General features: G+C 43.9%; 1 protein-coding gene across 2 annotated transcripts in view; it reads left to right on the top strand.

Annotated features, from left to right (window-relative positions):
• LOC119786081 (plexin-B1-like) overlaps positions 1–21,454 on the top strand; it is a 75,613-nt gene that overhangs the window by 30,440 nt on the left and 23,719 nt on the right. For both annotated transcript variants that reach the window (XM_038289168.1, XM_038289169.1), the window contains exon 2: positions 4,857–4,924. The gene's annotated coding sequence lies outside the window, so the exon portion shown is untranslated. The remainder of the gene's footprint in view (positions 1–4,856; positions 4,925–21,454) is intronic.

The following is a 21,454-nucleotide window of genomic DNA, read 5'->3' as shown; positions in this document are numbered from 1 at the left end:
AAAGAAGGATATTCTAAAAACCTCTTTGATCTGGGATTTAAATGACAGGTCCTGATCAAAAATAACACCAAGATTTTTTACTTTATTATCTGAAATCAGTTTAATCCCATCCAAATGAAGTGACTGACTAATCAGCTTCTTTTTCAGAGACTCTGGTCCAAAGACTATAACTTCTGTTTTGTCTGCATTCAGAAGCAGAAAGTTAAGAGTCATCCAGGTTTTTATGTCTTCAGACATGCCTGTAATCTATGTAATGGGTTAGCTTCATCTGGATTTATAGACAGATATAGCTGGGTATCATCAGCATAACAGTGGAAATTAATTGGGAGCATGTATAAAGTAAAGAGAATTGGTCCTAGCACTGATCCCTGTGGTACTCCACAGGTAACCTGTGAGCATGTGGAAGATTTGTCATTAACATGAACAAACTGAATTCGATCAGATAGATAAGATTTAAACCAGTCTAGTGCTGTTCCTTTAATTCCAACAAAATATTCAAGTCTTTCTAAAAGAATATTCTGATCAACTGGATCAAATGCAGCACTGAGATCCAACAGGACGAGCACAGATACAAGTCCATTATCTGAGGCCATGAGAATATCATTAGTGACTTTCACCAGAGCTGTTTCAGTGCTATGATGAGCTCTAAAGCCAGACTGAAACTCTTCAAAAAGTTCATTATGGTGGAAGTGATCGCAAACTTGTTTGGCAACTACTTTCTCAAGAATTTTGGATAAGAAAGGAAGATTGGATATAGGTCTATAATTAACCAAGTAATCTGGGTCAAGAGACGGTTTCTTAAGCAGAGGTTTAATTACAGCAACCTTAAAAGCTTTAGGTACATATCCCTGTAACAGAGATAGATTAATTACATCTAAAATGGAGGAGGAGATCAAAGGGAATACCTCCTTAAATAACCTGGTTGGAACTGGATCTAACATACAAGTTGAAGTCTTAGATGAAGACAATAATTTTGCTAATTCAGAAAGTTCAACTGGATCAAAGCAGTCTAAACCCGGTTCAGATTCCATGACTACCTCAGGTACAATCGCGGATAGAGGAGTGCTTATGATCTTATTTTTAATAAGATCAATCTTATTTATAAAGAATCCCATAAAATCATTGCTGCTAAGAGCAGGTGGAATGGACGGTTCAACAGAGCTATGGCTCTGGGTGAGTTTGGCAACTGTATTAAAAAGAAATCTAGGATTATTCTTATTCTCCTCTATTAATGAGGAGAAGTATGCTGCTCTTGCTTTACAAAGGGTCCTCTTATACAGCAGTAAACCATTTTTCCAGACTAGGAAGGACTCTCGCAGGCCTGTGGAGCGATATTTTCTCTCCAGTTTCCTAGCATTTTGCTTCAAAGTACGCAGCTCTGCATTAAACCAAGGAGCAAGCTTTCTATTTTTAACGGTTTTCATTTTCAAAGGAGCTGCGTTGTCTAAGGCAGTACACAGAGAACTAGCAACCCCCTCAACAAAATCATCAACCTGTGAAGGGGAATAAGCTATGCTTTTGCACTCTGCAGCACTGCTCAGTGACACAGAGGAGAGAGAAAGTGAAGCAGATTCTTTAAAATTTATAACTGCACTATCTGATAAAGATCTACTAAAATTGAACCTTCTTTTGGGGGAGGAGAACTCTGTTAAAGTAATCCTGAAGGTTATTAGAAAGTGGTCAGAGAGGACAGGGTTGTGAGGAAATACTGTTATTTCTTCACATTCTATGCCGTATGTCAGCACAAGATCCAAAGTATGAAGATGAGAATGCGTGGGACTATTCACATTTTGAACAAAGCCAATAGTGTCTAAGATAGCATTAAAGGCTGCTCTTAAGCTATCGCCTTCAATGTCAGCATGGATGTTAAAATCTCCCACTATGATGACCCTGTCAGTATTTAATACCAAGTCAGAAAGGAACTCTGAAAACTCATCTAAAAATTCAGAGTAAGGACCTGGTGGACGATACAGAGTTACAAAAAGAAGAGGTTTTCTTGCCTTGAAATTTGGATCAGGGAAATTAAGGGTTAAATGTTCAAAAGAGTTGTAGGTATTAACTGTTTTGGGAGTAATCAGTAAGTCAGACTGGAAGATTGTTGCTACTCCTCCTCCTCGCCCAGAACTTCTGGGGATGTGAAAATTTAAATAGCTTGAAGGAGTTGCCTCATTTATGCTCACATAATCCTCTTGCTGCAGCCAGGTTTCTGTAAGGCAAAACAAGTCAATGTGATTATCACAAATCAAGTCATTAACTAGCAGACTTTTAGAGGAAAGAGATCTTATGTTAAACAGACCGCATTTAATTGTTTTAACTTTTTCCCCAATTGAAGTTATTTTGATTTTAATTAGATTATCATGATTTACTCCTTTGGGAATCTTTGCTAATTTATTAGATTTTGGTCGTGGACAAGACACTGTCTGGATGGAGTAAAGAGTAGGTAACAGTAGAGAAGCTGCAGAGATGTGTGTTAAACTACAACTCTGCTTCCTGGTCTGCTCCCTGGGGGGTCAGGGTTTTGGAGGACTAATAAATGTGGCCAGATTCCTAGAAAGAAGAGCTGCACCATCCAAAGTGGGATGGATGCCGTCTCTCCGAATCAGACCAGGCTTTCCCCAAAAGGATTGCCAATTATTAATGTAGCCCATGTTGTTTTCAGGACGCCACCTAGACAACCAGCGGTTGAATGACGACATGTGGCTAAACATGTCATCACTGGTCAGATCAGGGAGGGGACCAGAGAAAATTACGGAGTCCGACATTTTTTTGGCAAACTTACACACCGAAGCCACACTAATTTTAGTGACCTCCGATCGGCGTAACCGGGTGTCATTACCACCAGCGTGAATAACAATCTTACTGTATTTAACCTTATCCTAGCCAGTAGTTTCAGGTAGGATTTGATGTCGCCCGTTCTGGCCCCCGGTGAACATTTGACTATGGTCCCTGTTGTCTCTGATGCAACGTTTCTGACTATGGAGCTGCCAATCACCAGAGTGGGCTTCTCAGTGGGTGTGTCACTGAGTGGGGAAAACCGGTTAGAAACGTGAACGGGTTGGTGGTGACCAGTGGGCAGAAATCCACGACTACGCTTTCTGCGTACAGTTACCCAATCGCCTGGCTGCTCAGGCACTTTTGGAGGACAGCTACATGGGGGGCCTACTTTAACTCCTGGATGTTTAACAGCCTGAAGCCTGGATTCTAACTCTGACACCCTCGCCTCCAAAGCTACAAAAATACTACACTTATTACACATCCCATTATCACTAAAGGAGGCAGAGGAATAACTGAACATCTGACACAGAGAGCAGGAGAGAGGAGAGGAAGAAGGAAGAGTTGGAAAAGAGTCAAGGGAGGGAGAGAGAGAAGCAATAGCAATGCTAAGCTAGCGCTAGCCTAGGCTAGCTACTCCTTGCTATCAGAAATAAAACCGTGTGAAACTGACAAGTGCTCAGTAGAAAAGTGCAGCAGAAGGTGCTATGTTTTAAAGTAGTCAGTTTGAGTTACTCAGATACAGAGATATCACAGAGAAAATAACTTAACTTCAGATGGAGTTCCTCATCTGGAGGTTTTTATAAAGTTGACTAGCTGTGTGTTGAGGTCTTTGGTTGTCTGTGTCTCTCTGAGGTCTTTGGTTGACTGTTTCTCTCTGAGGTCTTCGGTTGACTGTTTCTCTCTGAGGTCTTTGGTCAACTGCATCTCTCTGAGGTGTTTGGTCGACTGCGTTTCTCTGAGGTCTTTGGTCAACTGCGTCTCTCTGAGGTCTTTGGTCGACTGCGTCTCTCTGAGGTCTTTGGTCGACTGCTTCTCTCTGAGGTCTTTGGTCGACTGCGTCTCTCTGAGGTCTTTGGTCGACTGCGTCTCTCTGAGGTCTTTGGTCGACTGCGTCTCTCTGAGGTCTTTGGTTGACTGTGTCTCTCTGAGGTCTTTGGTTGACTGAGTCTCTCTGAGGTCTTCGGTTGACTGAGTCTCTGAGGTCTTCGGTTGACTGTTTCTCTCTGAGGTCTTTGGTTGACTGCGTGTCTCTGAGGTCTTTGGTTGACTGCGTCTGTCTGAGGTCTATGGTTGAGTTGCGTCTCTCTGAGGTCTTTGGTTGACTGAGTCTCTCTGAGGTCTTCGGTTGACTGAGTCTCTCTGAAGTCTTCGGTTGACTGCGTCTCTCTGAGGTCTTTGGTCGACTGCGTCTCTCTGAGGTCTTTGGTCGACTGTGTCTCTCTGAGGTCTTTGGTCGACTGTTTCTCTCTGAGGTCTTTGGTTGACTGCGTCTCTCTGAGGTCTTTGGTTGACTGTTTCTCTCTGAGGTCTTTGGTTCACTGCGTCTCCCTGAGGTCTTTGGTCGACTGCGTCTCTCTGAGGTCTTCGGTTGACTGCGTCTCTCGGAGGTCTTTGGTCGACGGCGTCTCTCTGATGTCTTTGGTCGACTGTTTCCCCTCTGGCAGCAAAACTGTGTGAAACAATTTCTAAAATTGGTGCTTCATGGAAACTGTAGCTCTTTCTTAGTATCCTAATCTGATTGGTAGGATAACCTCCGGATAAACAAACAAACTCAATCACATCCAGCCCAGATAAGCTGTGCTTAGTCCGTCTCCCAGCAGGAGGGAGACCTAGACTGAAGGAGGTCTTGGTCTGTTCAGTCCTCTACCAGAAGCTTCTGCTCCATTGCAATGAATTTTACTTTCATCACAGAAAGTTCAAACTCGTTTCATTTCTTATTTCACATGTATGAAAAAGTTTGGCTTCACGAGTCTGAGCTGATGTGCTGTTAGTGCTGCATGGTGTGTCGGACGGGCCTCTGGAGACGGGTCTTGTAGCTGCTGCCTTCTCATTTTCTAATCCAACTCTGTGCCTTCTTGCAGGTTTTGACAGATGCTAATGGGAGCCATGGATCCATCTGGACTGGGAGGAGAAAGGCAGTGAGCTTCTGGTAGGAAACCTGCATTCATTCATTCATTCATCTGTGGGGTTCACAGCTCCTGTGGGACAAAACAGAAAACTGAATATGGAAACTATTTGATTTTTTATTTCTATACATGAAACATAATAACGTGAATGAGTGAAAAATAAAGGCCTTTTATATTGATTCTTTTCAATAAGATCTGTCATAACTTTATACTTTATTCTGTTTCTTCAACGCTCAAATGACAAAAATGATTAGATACTGGAGTAAACCCCCAGCATATTTTAAACTCGTCTTTTAATTTCCTTAAATGTTACAAACTATTTAACTAACGACAGAATAAATCAGACAGCAGAGGTGATCGTTTGGATTTTAATGGATCTATATTCAGGATAATCGAGGGCAGACTTAAACATTTTTAAATTACAAATCCTGCGAAATGTTCCCTTATTACCTCGGCCAATCAGAGGCCAGCCCCGCTATTGTGTTAATAATTGAGGTTGCTGCTAAAATCCTTAGATTCTGAGTTTAAAGTTGAACATTTAGCAGGAAGAGACGCCATCCCGTTAGAATGAACTTCATCTGTAGTCAGAAAGAGTTTTGGTTTTCAGGTCCCCCACCCCACCAGTTTACAGCTATTTAAAGAGGCTGCAGCCATCCCATAATGCTCCTCTGGTGCCAAACCAGAAGCTTAGGCCGTGCTACCAGTCCCCCCCCCCTCCACTGTGACGTGTCGCTGATTGTTTTCGGACTCGCCCTCCTAGCACCAGTCCTCCTGCCTTGCGGTCTCGCTGTTTTTGGGTGTTTTTCCTTTGGCTGACCTTGGTTACATAAACTCACACTTGATCCCCCCCCCCCTCCATGCTTCTTCTTTCCGTCTTCTCCCTCCCTCTCTCTCCTAATCCACCACTCTGCTAGCCTCCTATCCTCTCTGAGCTCCCACAAAGTGAAGAATGTTGATGATGTTGTGAAAGTGCAGTCAGGACAGTTTATTCCCAGGCTGTTGGAGCTCTGAGTCGCGGGTGTGAAGGGTGCGCAGCGGGAAGGGGAGCAGGGCACTTGCTGCTGCTGCTGCTGGTTGAGGTGTTTCTGTCTCATAAGTCTTTCTTTAGGCCAGATAATTAAGATATTCTGTCTTTATATGGTCCTCAGAGTGGAGCCATTCTTCTCTAACCCTAACCGCCCGTCCTGTTCTCTGTGATCCTTTATACATAATTATCTGTCACTACCAGCTTTTTTTTTTTTTATTAAAATTTTCTTTTGTACGTTTTTGAAATGTATCAAATTGTTTTTGTGAGGGTTAATCGTGAAACCTTGTAAAGCTATAAATCAATTTCTAGTGGAAATCTAAAATCCACCAAAATGTCTGTTCACCATGTTGGTTCTGGTGGTTTTGCTCCTTGTTAGGTCGCTATCGCTTCAAACGTAGTGTCCCAGTCAAACACGTCTGTCACTACCCGATCTGTCCCGGAGACACGATCCGTCCCAGAGACACGATCCGTCCCGGAGACACGATCCGTCCCAGAGACACGATCCGTCCCGGAGACACGATCCGTCCCAGAGACACGATCCGTCCCAGAGACACGATCCGTCCCAGAGGCACGATCCGTCAGGGGGCCCGATCCGTCCCGGAAGCGCCATCAGCTAATTTGCACATCCAGATATCCAATTTTTTAAAAATTTTTAATTTAAAAATTTAAAAAGCATCAACATTGTCTCAAAAGTCGGAAAACGTTTTATAAAGATGTGTAATAGCATTCTTTCGTAATTTTAGTACCATAATAACACCCATATGTATATCTGTTTGCGCATGCGCAGGACGAATCGTGCTTCCCAGACGGTCAGGTAGTGACAACGTCATTCGGTAGGTCACTCCTAGCATGGCTCATTTAGCGAAGACGGTCTGCTCTTTTCCCCATCCTTACACGTTAACGTAGCGACTTTTCCAGAAATGGTTGACATTAAGTGGCAGCCAATGAGGAGAGCTTTAAAATGATGGGTGGGTCTTATGCACAGTATTGCTCCTGGCCAGGATTTTAGTTGGGATTATGCGCAGTCAGTTCATCCAGATTACCATCCTGCCTTCAAAGATTATTTCTCCGCTCAGACCCCCACATACCGGCGCTGCGCTGTCACTGGGAATCCCCAGCAGCAGCTGCCTCAGGCCCGCTCGCCTCTGGGGGGTTTTCCCCTCCTGTTGGTGGCGGCTGGAAGTAGATGTTAGCGTTTTTCAGGTCTGTGCTACAAACTGCAGGCAGCAGGATAATAAAAGCCAACATATTCTGCCGGCAGGTTTCTACATTTGAAGTTAATTTAGGCGTTAATAAACTGTTTCAGAGGAGTGATCATAGCGCTCTGCATCAGCAGTGCTGCGTCTGACTCCCTGCCAGCTCCCAGATCAGCTTCTCTCATTAGTTGATGAGGTGCATCCAGCAGCTAAAGTTCAATGTTTCCAACTCCAGCTGCTGCAGCTTGTGAATTTTTGAACATGTGAGCAAAGGAAAACGTCCCAAAAACAGGGCGTACATTTTGTCATGTATAAGAGTCTTCTGCAAGCAGAAACTTTGAGGATTTATCTTCAGATCGATGTGGGACGCTTGTTTAAAGTGAGAATGTTTATTACTTTAATTCATGACCTCCTAAAATAATCAAGACTGGAATAGTAGCCTCCCCCCAATGCTACTATAATACCATTAACCTGCTAACAACATGATTCCTTTAGTAGAGATATTCTGGTGGTATAAGAAAATTAAAATCTGATGTTACATGACTAAAGCAGAAGATAAATAGACGGAGCCCGGAGATGGAAATCTAAACCTGATTAGTTGGTGGTGGAGCGGGCGGAGCAGGAGGACAGGAAGACACTGCTTCACGTCAGTCTGGTTCAATCATTGTTTGAAATCGCTCTGAGTTTTAGAGGTGACCTTTGACATTCAGAGTGTTTTGTTTTTTTTTACCTTTCTCTTGTGTCTAACATTACATCAGAACATTAACCAAATGAGATCCCTGAACAGCCGGGAGCGGCCGTCCTTATCTCTGGATGCACGCTGAGACAAGGTGACTTGATCTAGACGGCTGCTACGCTTCCTGCAAGCAGAACACAGTAATCCAATCATATCGCTTCTCCGTATTCCTGGGTCTGACATGATGACCAGCGCCTGAACTAGACGTGACTCCCTCTGAAACAGCCAGCAGCGAAATGATGGTGTGTTTCTGGGATTACGTGTTGGAGAGACGGCTCTATTTAATGTGGCCTTGCCGCTCACGCTGAGTGGAGTCCAATACTTCTGTCTCTACCTGACCTTCACTCTGCCGCGCTCTGATGAAAGTGGGTCGTCAGACGTCTGGGAGACCCATCATTGTGTTCTCATGGTGACAAAATGATATGTGGCTTTAAGTAATTACCTCTCCGCTGTCATCTTGCTACAAATCAAATGCTCTAGCAAAGGCCAGGCTGCATTTCTTTTTGTTGTTGGGGACATGAACTTCACAGTACAGAGTCAATGGATGGAGCTTTTAGAACCACTTTAATGATACAAGTCTTGGTGATCCAGCTCCAACATGCATGCATCCCACCACCAATAAACCCACCATTGTTAGGACACGTCTACTTTCCCCAACCGAGGATGCAGAGCTGTGTGGTGATGGGAAGAGGGGAGTTGGTTCTCCAACATTCTCATTTTAAAAAAGTGTTAAATGGCTTATCTAAGATTCCAAACAAACAATAAAAATGAATGTGCAAGTGGTGGGCGGGTTGAAAAGATGCAGGCAGAGGAGGACAGAAGGAGCCTTCTCCAACTGGTAAAGCTGGGCATACACTGGCAATTTTTTTCCATCGTTGTACTTAGCTACAGCTCAAACTATACGACGAAACCGCTGGGTTTAAAAGTTCACAGCTCACAATGCTTGTTCTCACACTGCAGCCCGACGCTCTGATGTGACCTAAAGACGCCTAACTGAATTTCAAATATGCTTGATTTTCTCCCAACTTTACGATTCCTGATGGGGAGGTGGTCCCCCTGTACAGCTACACGATGCATGATCAGGCTGAAAGACGGCCCAATTCCTGCACGACTGGAGAATCGTCCGGAAAAGGGCAAAAAAATCATACAGTGTACGCCCAGCTTAAAGGAATAGTACACCCAAAACATGATTAGCCTTCATTTTCTACTCCCCCCATGCTGAACACCACTCTGGAGTACTTTTTTGATATCTCAAATGCATCTGGAGATCTGGGAGGCTTCTTGCTGTCTGCTGACATTCAAATAATGGAGGTCTATGGCGCCCGAGGCAGAAAGGTCCATAAAAGTCCACAAAAAACGTGTCAATATTCCTCCATACTGCTCGTCCAATGTATTCCAAGTGTCCTGAGTGGGTAGCGTCCAGAATTTACTCGAAACGAAGTCATTTAGAATGTTTTTAGAGCATAAACAGTAGTGTATAGGATTTCCTAAAAGCGCGTTCACGAGTCTACGGAAACCGCGGCAGACCAAACCAGATGAAAGTGCGCATTCAGCTCGGCAAAGAACTCATGCTCTTCCTCAACACTGAAGTCCTCAGACATTTTTCTTTCGTTGTTTCTTTCTTTGCACAGGTAAACAGCACATTTCTTCTTCTACGCTTGCATTATCGGCAGAGCAGACGCTGAATGCGCACTTTCATCTGGTTTGGTCTGCCGGCTTCCGTAGCGTCATGAACGCGCAGGCGCGCGCTTTTAGGAAGTCCCATACACTACTGTTTATGCTCTACACTGCAAAAACAATCCAGAAATAAGTAAAAAATGGCTTAAATTAAGTATATTTAGCCTTAATTTGAGCAGGTAAATAAGATGATTTGCCAATGGAATGAGTGTTTTCACTCTTAAAATAAGATAGTTAGATAATATTTACTTGAAATAAGACGATAAAATAGTTTTTTCTTATTTTAAAAGGAAATTGTCTTGTTCCATTGGCAAAGTGTCTTACTTATCTCCTCAAATCAAGGAAAAACACACTTATTTTAAGAAAAAATAACTTATTGAGATTTATATTTTTTGCAGTGAAAACATTCTAAATGACTTCGTTTCGAGTAAATTATGGACGCTACCCACTCAGGACACTTGGAATACATTGGACGAGCAGTATGGAGGAATATTGACACGTTTTTTGTGGACTTTTATGGACCTTTCTGCCTCGGGCGCCATGGACCTCCATTATTTGAATGTCAGCAGACAGCAAGAAGCCTCCCAGATCTCCAGATGCATTTGAGATATCAAAAAAGTACTCCAGGGTGTTGTTCAGCATGGGGGTGAGTAGAAAATGAAGGCTAATCATGTTTTGGGTGTACTATTCCTTTAAATCGACAGCCTTGCCTTTTTTGCTCAGATATCCACCACATGCCCAAATGAACCCAGAGGCAGGGGGCTTAATGCCCCTGGTAGGTTCTCCCAAGACAAAAAGGCTCTGAGTGAGGGGGTCAAAGACGTGCAGGCGTGTGATGTCGCCGTTCCCCAGTGGACCCACCAGCGGCATGGGAAACTATGGAAGCAGACGGAGGCCAAGGCCTTGTTGACCCCATCCACAGACGATGTGGATCTCATTCCTGTGTGTGTTCATTAAACCAAGTTTCAGTGAACCAAAGGGAGGCAGATCTACATGAGTCGGACTTTCTGAAGTGAAGAAGCAGCACTTCATCAATTTCGTTAGCCAGGGAGCAAACATTTGCCAGGATGATGGAGGACTGGAATGTCCACAGTTCCTGTCCTTGAGATATCCTACCTGTTTGCCTTATCTGCACCCCTGGCAATCAGCTGCAAGTTGAGAAAAAGAAAAAAAAATCTGTTTAGCAGTCCCACTTCTATGAAAATGACCAAATAAAGGTGGGAGAGTAAAAATACAAAAAAAGCAAAGAGAGCAAAGCACAGAAAATGAACGCCAAGCTGTGCAGGATGTAGATCTTCTTAGATATCAAAAATGTTAATTAATAATCAGACAAATGTACAGACCCAGCCTGTACTGAATATTTCAGGTTAAGAAAGAAATTAGGATGAATAGCAGTGCTAGTGATGCTTTGTGTGATGTGGTCAGCAGCTGAGAAGAGGAGGCAGATGTTCTGCAGACAGGAGCAAACAGTGATGTTTGTTGATAGTCTGTGGAAGGGTCAGGGTGTGGCTAGGCTCTTTGGCTGGAGCTACACACTCAAACGTTTCCTTAATCTGAAGGTATCCTTGAAATAAACAGTGGCTCCCAGGAGTCAATTATTTAATGTTTCATATACAGCAGTGTTTGTTTCCCTTCCATCAGTAAAACCATTCAGGAACATTAAATCAGACACGCTTTTCCCCCAGCAGCTTCGCATTGCCGACTCTGAGCTTCTTTATGCTTGTTCTGTAAGTGTTTTGGGTGTATGGTGATTTTCTGAATTTGTTCCTGCGAAATATGGCTAATAAACTTACCAGTTACTTCCCAGCATTCCGTCTCCATCGGTTCGTTGATGTTTGGATCCATGTGGCTCTCAATCACCTCTCCAGCCTTAATTTAGCCTCAATGGATCCAGAGGTGGGGGTTTGTCCTGGCAGCAGCCAGTTTCTAGTTTCAGCCCTAGCTGGGTCCATTCTCGTTGTGTTGGCCTTGCCTGGGCCTGCCATTGGTGGTCTGTCAGCGAGCCCCAGGTCAGGCATGGCAACTATGTGTAAATGGGTGGCAAGCGCTCTGGATAGGTGCAGACCATTTATCGCTTAAAGCATGCTTTGGTTAGCATTGTCTCTGCTGTTCAAGCGTCCCACCTTGGAGACCAAATCGTCTCTGCTTGTTTTTTTGCTGTGGTCGATGCTGTGCGTCGCCGTTTGTTAGCTGCTGTGGTCGATGCTGTGCGTCGCCGTTTGTTAGCTGCTGTGGTCGAATGCTGTGCGTCGCCGTTTGTTAGCTGCTGTGGTCGATGCTCCGCGTTGCCGCTTGTTTGTTGCTCGATGCTCTGCATCGCCGTTTGTTAGCTGCTGTGGTCGATGCTGTGCGTCGCCGTTTGTTAGCTGCTGTGGTCGATGCTCCTCGTTGCCGCTTGTTTGTTGCTCGATGCTCTGCATCGCCGTTTGTTAGCTGCTGTGGTTGATGCTCCATGTCGTCGTTTGTTAGCTGCTGTGGTCGATGCTCCACGTCGCTGCTTATTTGTTGCTGTGTTCAATACTCGGCGTCGCCGTTTGTTAGCTGCTGTGATAGATGCTCCGCTTGCCGCTTGTTTGTTGCTCGATGCTCTGCATCGCCGTTAGCTGCTGTGGTTGATGCTCCATGTCACTGTTTTTTAGCTGCTGTGATAGATGCTCCGTGTTGCCGCTTGTTTGTTGCTCGATGCTCTGCATCGCCGTTTGTTAGCTGCTGTGGTTGATGCTCCATGTCATCGTTTGTTAGCTGCTGTGGTTGATGCTCCACGTCGCTGCATGTTTGTTGCTGTGGTCAATACTCGCCGTCGCCGTTTGTTAGCTGCTGTGGTCGATGCTCCACGTCGCTGCTTGTTTGTTGCTGTGGTCAATACTCGCCGTCGCCGTTTGTTAGCTGCTGTGATAGATGCTCCGCGTTGCCGCTTGTTTGTTGCTCGATGCTCTGCATTGCCGTTTGTTAGCTGCTGTGGTTGATGCTCCATGTCGTCGTTTGTTAGCTGTTGTGTTCGATGCTCCACGTCGCTGCATGTTTGTTGCTGTGTTCAATACTCGACGTCGCTGTTTGTTAGCTGTTGTGGTCGATGCTCCACGTCGCTGCATGTTTGTTGCTGTGTTCAATACTCGCCGTCGCCGTTTGTTAGCTGCTGTGATAGATGCTCCGTGTTGCCGCTTGTTTGTTGCTCGATGCTCTGCATCGCCGTTTGTTAGCTGCTGTGGTTGATGCTCCACGTCGCTGCATGTTTGTTGCTGTGGTCAATACTCGCCGTCGCCGTTTGTTAGCTGCTGTGGTCGATGCTCCACGTCGCTGCTTGTTTGTTGCTGTGGTCAATACTCGCCGTCGCCGTTTGTTAGCTGCTGTGATAGATGCTCCGCATTGCCGCTTGTTTGTTGCTCGATGCTCTGCATTGCCGTTTGTTAGCTGCTGTGGTTGATGCTCCATGTCGTCGTTTGTTAGCTGTTGTGTTCGATGCTCCACGTCGCTGCATGTTTGTTGCTGTGTTCAATACTCGACGTCGCTGTTTGTTAGCTGTTGTGGTCGATGCTCCACGTCGCTGCATGTTTGTTGCTGTGTTCAATACTCGCCGTCGCCGTTTGTTAGCTGCTGTGATAGATGCTCCGCGTTGCTGCTTGTTTGTTGCTCGATGCTCTGTGTAACCTTTTGTTAGCTGCTGTGGTCGAGGCTCTGCATCGCCGTTTGTTAGCTGCTGTAGTTGATGTTCCACATGGCCACTTGTTTGTTGCTGTGGTCAATGCTATGTGTTGCCATTTGTTTGCTGCTGTAGTTGAGGCTCTGCGTCGCCGGTTGTTTGTTGCTGTGGTTGATTCTATGTGTCGCTGTTTGTTAGCTGCTGTTGTTGATGCTCCGCTTTGCTGTTTGTTAGCTGCTGTGGTAGATGCTCCATGTCGCCGTTTGTTAGCTGCTTTTGTTGATGCTCCGCTTCGCTGTTTGTTAGCTGCTTTTGTTGATGCTCCGCTTTGCTGTTTGTTAGCTGCTGTGGTAGATGCTCCATGTCGCCGTTTGTTAGCTGCTGTTGTTGATGCTCCACTTCGCTGTTTGGTAACCGCTGTGGTCGATGCTGTGCGTCGCCATTTCATAGCTGTTGTGGTCGATTCAATGCGTCGCTGTTTGTTAGCTGCTGTTGTTTATGGTCCGCTTCGCTGTTTGTTAACCTCTGTGGTCGATGCTGTGCGTCGCCATTTCTTAGCTGCTGTGGTCGATTCTATACTTCGCCGTTTGTTAGCTGCTGTGGTTGATGCTCCGCGTCGCCATTTGTCTGTTGCTGTGGTTGATGCTCTGCGTCGCCGTTTGTTAGCTGCTGTTGTTTATGCTTCGCTTCACTGTTTGTTATCTGCTGAGGTCGATCCTCCATGTCGCCATTTATTAGCTGCTGTGGTTGATGCTCCAAGTCACTGCTTGTCTGTTGCTGTGGTTGATGCTCTGCATCACCGTTTGTTAGCTTCTGTTGTTGATGCTCCACGTCGCTGCTTGTTTGTTGTTGTGGTCGATGCTCTGTGTCGCTGTTTGTTGGCTGCTGCGGTTGATGCTCCCTGTCGCCACTTGTTTTTTCCTGTGGTCGATGCTATGCGTCGCCGTTTGTTAGCTGCTTTAGCAGATGCTCTGTGTCGCCGTTTGTTTGCTGCTGTGGTCGATGCTCCGCGTTGCTGTTTGCTCTGATTGGTGCAAACTGGACAGGCTCTACATTACAGGAATGATTCAATTTGTCTCAGTTTAGCTCCTCATTCGTTAACTTTTTCCCTTTTATGTTGCAGATGATTCTAAATGTAGATGAATGAATATATCATCACCATGCTTTACATCGATCAGGCTACACATTTATTAGCAGTTTGCACAGTTACTGCTTAGATTTCTTCATTGCTTCAGGCTACTATGATCTAATGGCTATAATGTGATGAAAATGTGGCCCATTCATCTCTGCCGGTAGCTGTGTTTCAGCATGCAGGTGGTGCTGGATCCAAATCCCTGAGAATCACATTATAAAAATACTCTAAGCTAATCCAGTTTTGATCAGTTAACTGTGTTGTAATCTGCTAAATGTGCTTGGGGATGCTTTGAAAGCTAAAAGACACCTGTGTCCTGACTTCTTAGTAGAGAAAAAAGCAGAAATGGTTTCCAGAAGAAAAGCAAGCGGCGTGCCTCCCTCCCTGTTATCTGCTCGTCTTTTCAAAAACCATTCAACGTTACTGAAGCCTGGTCATTAGACAATGATGAGCTGTTTGAAGAGCCTCCGCACAATACTTCAATACCACATAGGGCTTTCATTTTACAGATGTTGATTCTTATGCTTTGATCTGGAATCGGTTTTCTAAATATTTGAATGATCTTTAAAGGTTCAGTTTTTAACACAGACATTTGTCACACAGACATCCTATCTTTCTATACAAAGCCTTCTAGTTTGATCTATTTGGTGTTTTCTGTTAAAAGTACAGAAAGGTTTGGATGAATACTGAAGCTTAGATGTTTATCACATAGAGATGGACTGATTGCATTCCTTTCAGAACTCTTTCTAGGAATTCTGCTGCATTTTGACACACAGACTGTTTCTAAGGAAGAGCCGTTATAAAATGACATCATTACTTAAAGTTGTTTACTTTAAATGTAAATGGAACGGGTTGGTCAACAGCTAAACTGTCTACTGTTTGTTTTAAAGTAGGCATTTCAGCCTGAATAAAAACAAACTTTTTTTCATATGGCTAAATTAATCTGTAATAAGTATTTGTTTCTGTTCTGCAGTTATGCATTAGTTAAAAGAATACACAACTTGGGTTTAATTGTACTATAAAAGGAAAACTTGACCTTGGCTTCTCCAGTTTATCAACCTGTTGAAGTTGAGGGTTGAATCTCTTCCTGTTGCTGTTGACGGGGTCTCTGGTGCTTTCCCTGGATACGTGAGACCTGAGCAGGAGCAGGGCCTGAGCTTGCTGACGGTTAACATGTTGCTGCAGGCAATGGGACAAACAGTCACCTTTGTAGTTGTTGCACCTGTGCTTAAACGCCCGACGTCTAAACATTCATTTGCTTGGGTAAACAAAAAAAAAAACATGTTAGAAATGTCAGGAAGCTCAGGTTGCAGCCAAAGGCAGAGCAGTACCCAAACATCACAGACACCTACGCTCACTCTCCATAGAAGTGGGATATTGTTAATGATATGATTCATTTCTAACTGTAACCACCAAGAACTTGGAGTTTCCACTGATCCCTCGTGTACTTGATCTTCCTTTAAATCTGAAAAGTCTGGGCTTGCAGTTGAAAGCAGCGTCAGCATCCACTGCAGCCTGGTGTTTCCTGCCACTGGAGGAGTTTTACTCTCAAACAGATGATGTCATTTAATTCCTCCAAAATGACTGGAAGTCTAAGCTCTGACCGGTTTGAGCTCCTCATTATGTGTCAAACATGAACCTTCTCCATTTCACACCATAAGATTGATCCCTGTGGGAATCCCTCACAGATACGACGCATCCAGAAAAAAATCCACTTCATGTTTTATTGGCAGCGTCTCAACAACAAACCCTGCAGATCGAGGAGGACTCCGCTTGGCAGCTGGGAACTGAATGTTTTGTTTTTTTTACCTGCGGACTAGGAAACCTATTTACAGGAAATGGTACCATGAAAAAAAGGGGAACACATTCAATTCAGTTTATTTCTAAAGCAAGTCATCTCAAGGCACTTTCCAGTTCATCAGATCATCCAGTCAGATTGATTCAAAGTTTTCTATCTAAGGAAAACCAGCTGATTGCATCGACTCATTGACTCTTCAGCAATCCCTCACACTAAGCATGCTTGTAGCGACAGTGGAGAGGAAAAACTCCCTTTGAACAGGAAGAAACCTCCAGCAGAACCAGGGTCAGTGTGAGCGGCCATCTGCTGAGGCCCACTGGGGTTCAAGGAGACAGAAGCAGACATAGAAAAAGAAGCATAGATACAAAAGGCAACCGTCAACCAGCTCCACAGGCGGCCCCGTCCAGGAAACACACAGCCAGGCAGACGAGCTCCGAGCAAGCTCCCATGTCAGAGGATGAAGAGAGCACATCCAGTTAGTCACAGTGAGAGAAACAGGACTACACTGGAAAACAGGCCAAGCTCCAACATCTAGAAACAAACACTGGAAAAAAAATCTAAATCTAGATAAGTCATTTTTTCTTAAAATATGTGCATTTATTCTTGGATTAAGGAGATAAAAGAGACATTTTGCCAATGAAACAAGACAATTTACACTTAAAATAAGAAAAGACAATTGCTTTGTCTTATTTTAAGTCTATATTATCCAATTATCTTATGTTAAGAGTAGAAATACTAATTCCATTGGCAAACTATCTCATTTACCTACTCAAATAAAGGGTAAATACACTTAATTTAAGAAAGTTCTTACTTATTTCTAGATTGTTTTTCCAGTGAAGGTGTTGATGGCAGCAGCACAGCTGATATTTCTCTCCAGGATGGAGTCACAGCCAAACAGAAACAGACCAGATGAAGCTACTATGAGAAAAAGCAGAGAGAGCAGAACGTTAGAGATTGAACTAACAGATTCTGCAGAGTGGGAGAATAGAGATAGAATGAAGCAGAATGATTAAAAAGGGGTCCCTATGTCCTCCAGCAGTCTAGGCCTATAGCAGCAGAACTATAGAGATACACTATATTGCCAAAAGTATTTGCTCACCCATCCAAATTATTGGAATCAGGTGTTCCAATCACTTCCATGGCCACAGGTGTATAAATTCAAGCACCTAGGCATGCAGACTGTTTTTACAAACATTTGTGAAAGAATGGGTCGCTCTCAGGAGCTCAGTGAATTCCAGCGTGGAACTGTGATAGGATGCCACCTGTGCAACAAATCCAGTCGTGAAATTTCCTCGCTCCTAAATATTCCACAGTCAACTGTCAGCTGTATTATAAGAAAATGGAAGTGTTTGGGAACGACAGCAACTCAGCCACGAAGTGGTAGGCCACGTAAACTGACGGAGCGGGGTCAGCGGATGCTGACGCGCATAGTGCGAAGAGGTCGCCAACTTTCTGCAGAGTCAATCACTACAGACCTCCAAACTTCATGTAGCTCAAGAACAGTGCGCAGAGAGCTTCATGGAATGGGTTTCCATGGTCGAGCAGCTGCATCCAAGCCATACATCACCAAGTGCAATGCAAAGCGTCGGATGCGGTGGTGTAAAGCACGCCGCCACTGGACTCTAGAGCAGTGGAGACGCGTTCTCTGGAGTGACGAATCGCGCTTCTCCATCTGGCAATCTGATGGACGGGTCTGGGTTTGGCGGTTGCCAGGAGAACGGTACTTGTCTGACTGCATTGTGCCAAGTGTAAAGTTTGGTGGAGGGGGGATTATGGTGTGAGGTTGTTTTTCAGGAGCTGGGCTTGGCCCCTTAGTTCCAGTGAAAGGAACTCTGAATGCTTCAGCATACCAAGACATTTTGGACAATTCCATGCTCCCAACTTTGTGGGAACAGTTTGGAGCTGGCCCCTTCCTCTTCCAACATGACTGTGCACCAGTGCACAAAGCAAGGTCCATAAAGACATGGATGACAGAGTCTGGTGTGGATGAACTTGACTGGCCTGCACAGAGTCCTGACCTCAACCCGATAGAACACCTTTGGGATGAATTAGAGCGGAGACTGAGAGCCAGGCCTTCTCGTCCAACATCAGTGTGCGACCTCACAAATGCGCTTCTGGAAGAATGGTCAAAAATTCCCATAAACACACTCCTAAACCTTGTGGACAGCCTTCCCAGAAGAGTTGAAGCTGTTCTAGCTGCAAAGGGTGGACCGACGTCATATTGAACCCTATGGATTAGGAACGGGATGTCACTTAAGCTCATATGTGAGTCAAGGCAGGTGAGCAAATACTTTTGGCAATATAGTGTAGCTCAGGATACATCAAGACTCTCCCAAACGGCATCAGGCGATTTGCAGAGAAATATGGACAAACCAACATGAGAACAAACTAAAATTCCCAGCAAGGGTGGTGAGAAATTCCAGTCCCACAAAAATAGTCCTAAGCGGAATTAAGAATTTATAGAGAGAGGCAAAGATCCAGGAGATGCTAAGGAGAATCCGAAGGAATTGAGCTCATCGCCAAAGATGGGCAGAAACAATAGACACATCATCTGAAACAGGAACAAACCATGAATCTATTTTTTTTTCTTTAAATAAGTTAATTTATTCTTGAATTGAGGTGAAACACATTGCCTGTACAACAAAACAGTCTCTTCCAAGTGCATACTGTATTATCTAATTATCTTTTTTTTTAAATATTGGCAAATCCTCTTATTTACCTGCTCAAATTAAGGGTAAATAAACGTGATTTAAGAAATGTTGACTTATTTCTAGATGGTTTTTGCAGAGCTCTGTAGACTATTTTACCAAATTCTTCATTATGCAACAAACAGCTATAAACCTGAACAGTTTCTTCAGAAAACTGTTGAACTTCTGAGTTTTCAGTCAGAGGTTTCTCCAGATCCGGTGCAACACAGACCACTATAAAACATCCTTCCTACTGGGAACAAAGGTTTGCAAAATGTTTATATTTTTCTATATATTTCCTGCTCTAAACAGGTCGCTCTGTCAACTAAAGGCATGTTTCACAGTCTCTATGCTCCAGTTAACAATTAATCGCATTATTCAATAATCAATTAATCAAGATTAATATGATTAATTGTTTCAGTCCTACATAAAATGCATGAAATGGGCCACACAGAGTATTGAAGTTAATATTTTAAATGCTCAGTGTCAGTTCCTCTTCTAGTTCCCCTGCTCATGTAAATACAATACATCTATTAACCGTCTCTTGAATGTATTGTTTTGCTTAGTTCCATGAAACAAAGAGAGGATTTAAAAGATAAGAGTGGGTTTTACCTCAGTCTACCTCTGCACAATTCTATATCTTTAAAAGAAAATACATGATAAATCAACATATAACAGACATATTTAGACTATATTTGGTTAAACTGGCAGGTATTTACCTTCTGTCTTAAAGGAATAGTACACCCAAAACATGATCAGCCTTCATTTTCTACTCACCCCCATGCTGAACAACACCCTGGAGTACTTTTTTGATATCTCAAATGCATCTGGAGATCTGGGAGGCTTCTTGCTGTCTGCTGACATTCAAATAATGGAGGTCTATGGCGCCCGAGGCAGAAAGGTCCATAAAAGTCCACAAAAAACGTGTCAATATTCCTCCATACTGCTCGTCCAATGTATTCCAAGTGTCCTGAGTGGGTAGCGTCCAGAATTTACTCGAAACGAAGTCATTTAGAATGTTTTTAGAGCATAAACAGTAGTGTATAGGATTTCCTAAAAGCGCGTTCACGAGTCTACGGAAACCGCGGCAGACCAAACCAGATGAAAGTGCGCATTCAGCTCGGCAAAGAACTCATGTTCTTCCTCAACACTGAAGTCCTCAGACATTTTTCTTTTGTTGTTTCTTTCTTTGCACAGGTAAACAGCACATTTCTTCTTCTACGCTTGCATTATCGGCAGAGCAGACGCTGAATGCGCACTTTCATCTGGTTTGGTCTGACGCGGTTTCCGTAGACGCGTGAACTCGCATGCGCGCGATTTTAGGACAGCAAGAAGCCTCCCAGATCTCCAGATGCATTTGAGATATCAAAAAAGTACTCCAGAGTGTTGTTCAGCATGGGGGTGAGTAGAAAATGAAGGCTAATCATGTTTTGGGTGTACTATTCCTTTAAGGCTGGTTTCTGCTCAGAAAACAGGTCGTCTGCTTGTGTGTCGCAGTTAATGCAGATAGGCCCCGCCCCCTACGCAGACAGTCTGTTGCACCTCTTCCAATGTAGGTGACTGCAGACAGGAGGCCCTTTAATTGGTCAATTCTACATCCGCTTTACTCTATGCGTATTTCCTGTTTGGTTCCTTACCGGCTTGTTCTGTTTGTCTGACCGCCATTAGGGAAAACGAGTCATGAAGATGGACCAGGTAGAAGTGTATGGTCCGTGTGAATGCTGGGACCCTTTTTCCACCTGCATCCCCGCTCTTTTGCCCTCATGTCCCTCCGTTGTCGCACAAACTTGCCCCCACCTCTTCACCGCCTCAGCCGTATCTAGACCCACAGCTAGTTCCTGTTGTTCCTCTTGCGTTGTGGCTTGAAATAACATAGCGCAGACCATGCTTCTATATTGGGCATAAATCAAAAATATCAGCGACAAGCTCACTGCGACGCACTTTTGAGGAGGATAACCAGACCTTTAGTCAGTAATTTTCAAATGCAAAACTTTTGGAAGTGGAAAAAAGTCCTAATTCCCCATCGATCAGAGCCGCTGAAGCTTCAAACATTGATAAACAGCATCTAGTGTGTGTAGTGCTTAGAAACATTAGTATAAATGTAGCACGAAATGCTGCTTTACTCTTTCAACGAAATGCGCCCTGATGCTCACATCAAGCGTTAAACATTCAGATTTTTGCAAAAAGGACATCAGAGCAATGACAGTAGTGAGCATACCAAAGTTGGAATCAAACCTAAGCCCTTGGTTTAAAAGAAACAAAAGTTACGACATTACATCCATTATAGGGATGCACGATATAATGGGCCCCCTATCGGTATCGGCCTTAAAACTGAATATCGGACATCGGCCACCCCACCGATATTTAACCCGATATTTGATCAGCTTCTGAGTTTCTAAAGTCTAAAAAATAAAAAATAAAAAAATACTACTTGTTCTTCTTCTTCAAAAACCTCTTTTTTACAGACTTAAAAACTTCTAAAGACGAGGGAAAAAATATTGATCCATTAAAATATCCCAATATCTTCATATGCTGATATATTGCCATTTAAAAACACCATATCAATCTCTTTTACTAATGAAATATTGCTATATGTCATCGTTATGCTACGAAATCCCCCGAAAATTCACCAAATGTTGCCATATTTTTATATGTTGATA

The sequence above is a fragment of the Cyprinodon tularosa genome, unplaced genomic scaffold (genome assembly GCF_016077235.1).
Source record: "Cyprinodon tularosa strain WSP-4 unplaced genomic scaffold, ASM1607723v1 ctg264, whole genome shotgun sequence".
NCBI classification, from domain to species: domain Eukaryota; kingdom Metazoa; phylum Chordata; class Actinopteri; order Cyprinodontiformes; family Cyprinodontidae; genus Cyprinodon; species Cyprinodon tularosa.
This window is presented reverse-complemented; position numbering and strand designations above follow the sequence as displayed.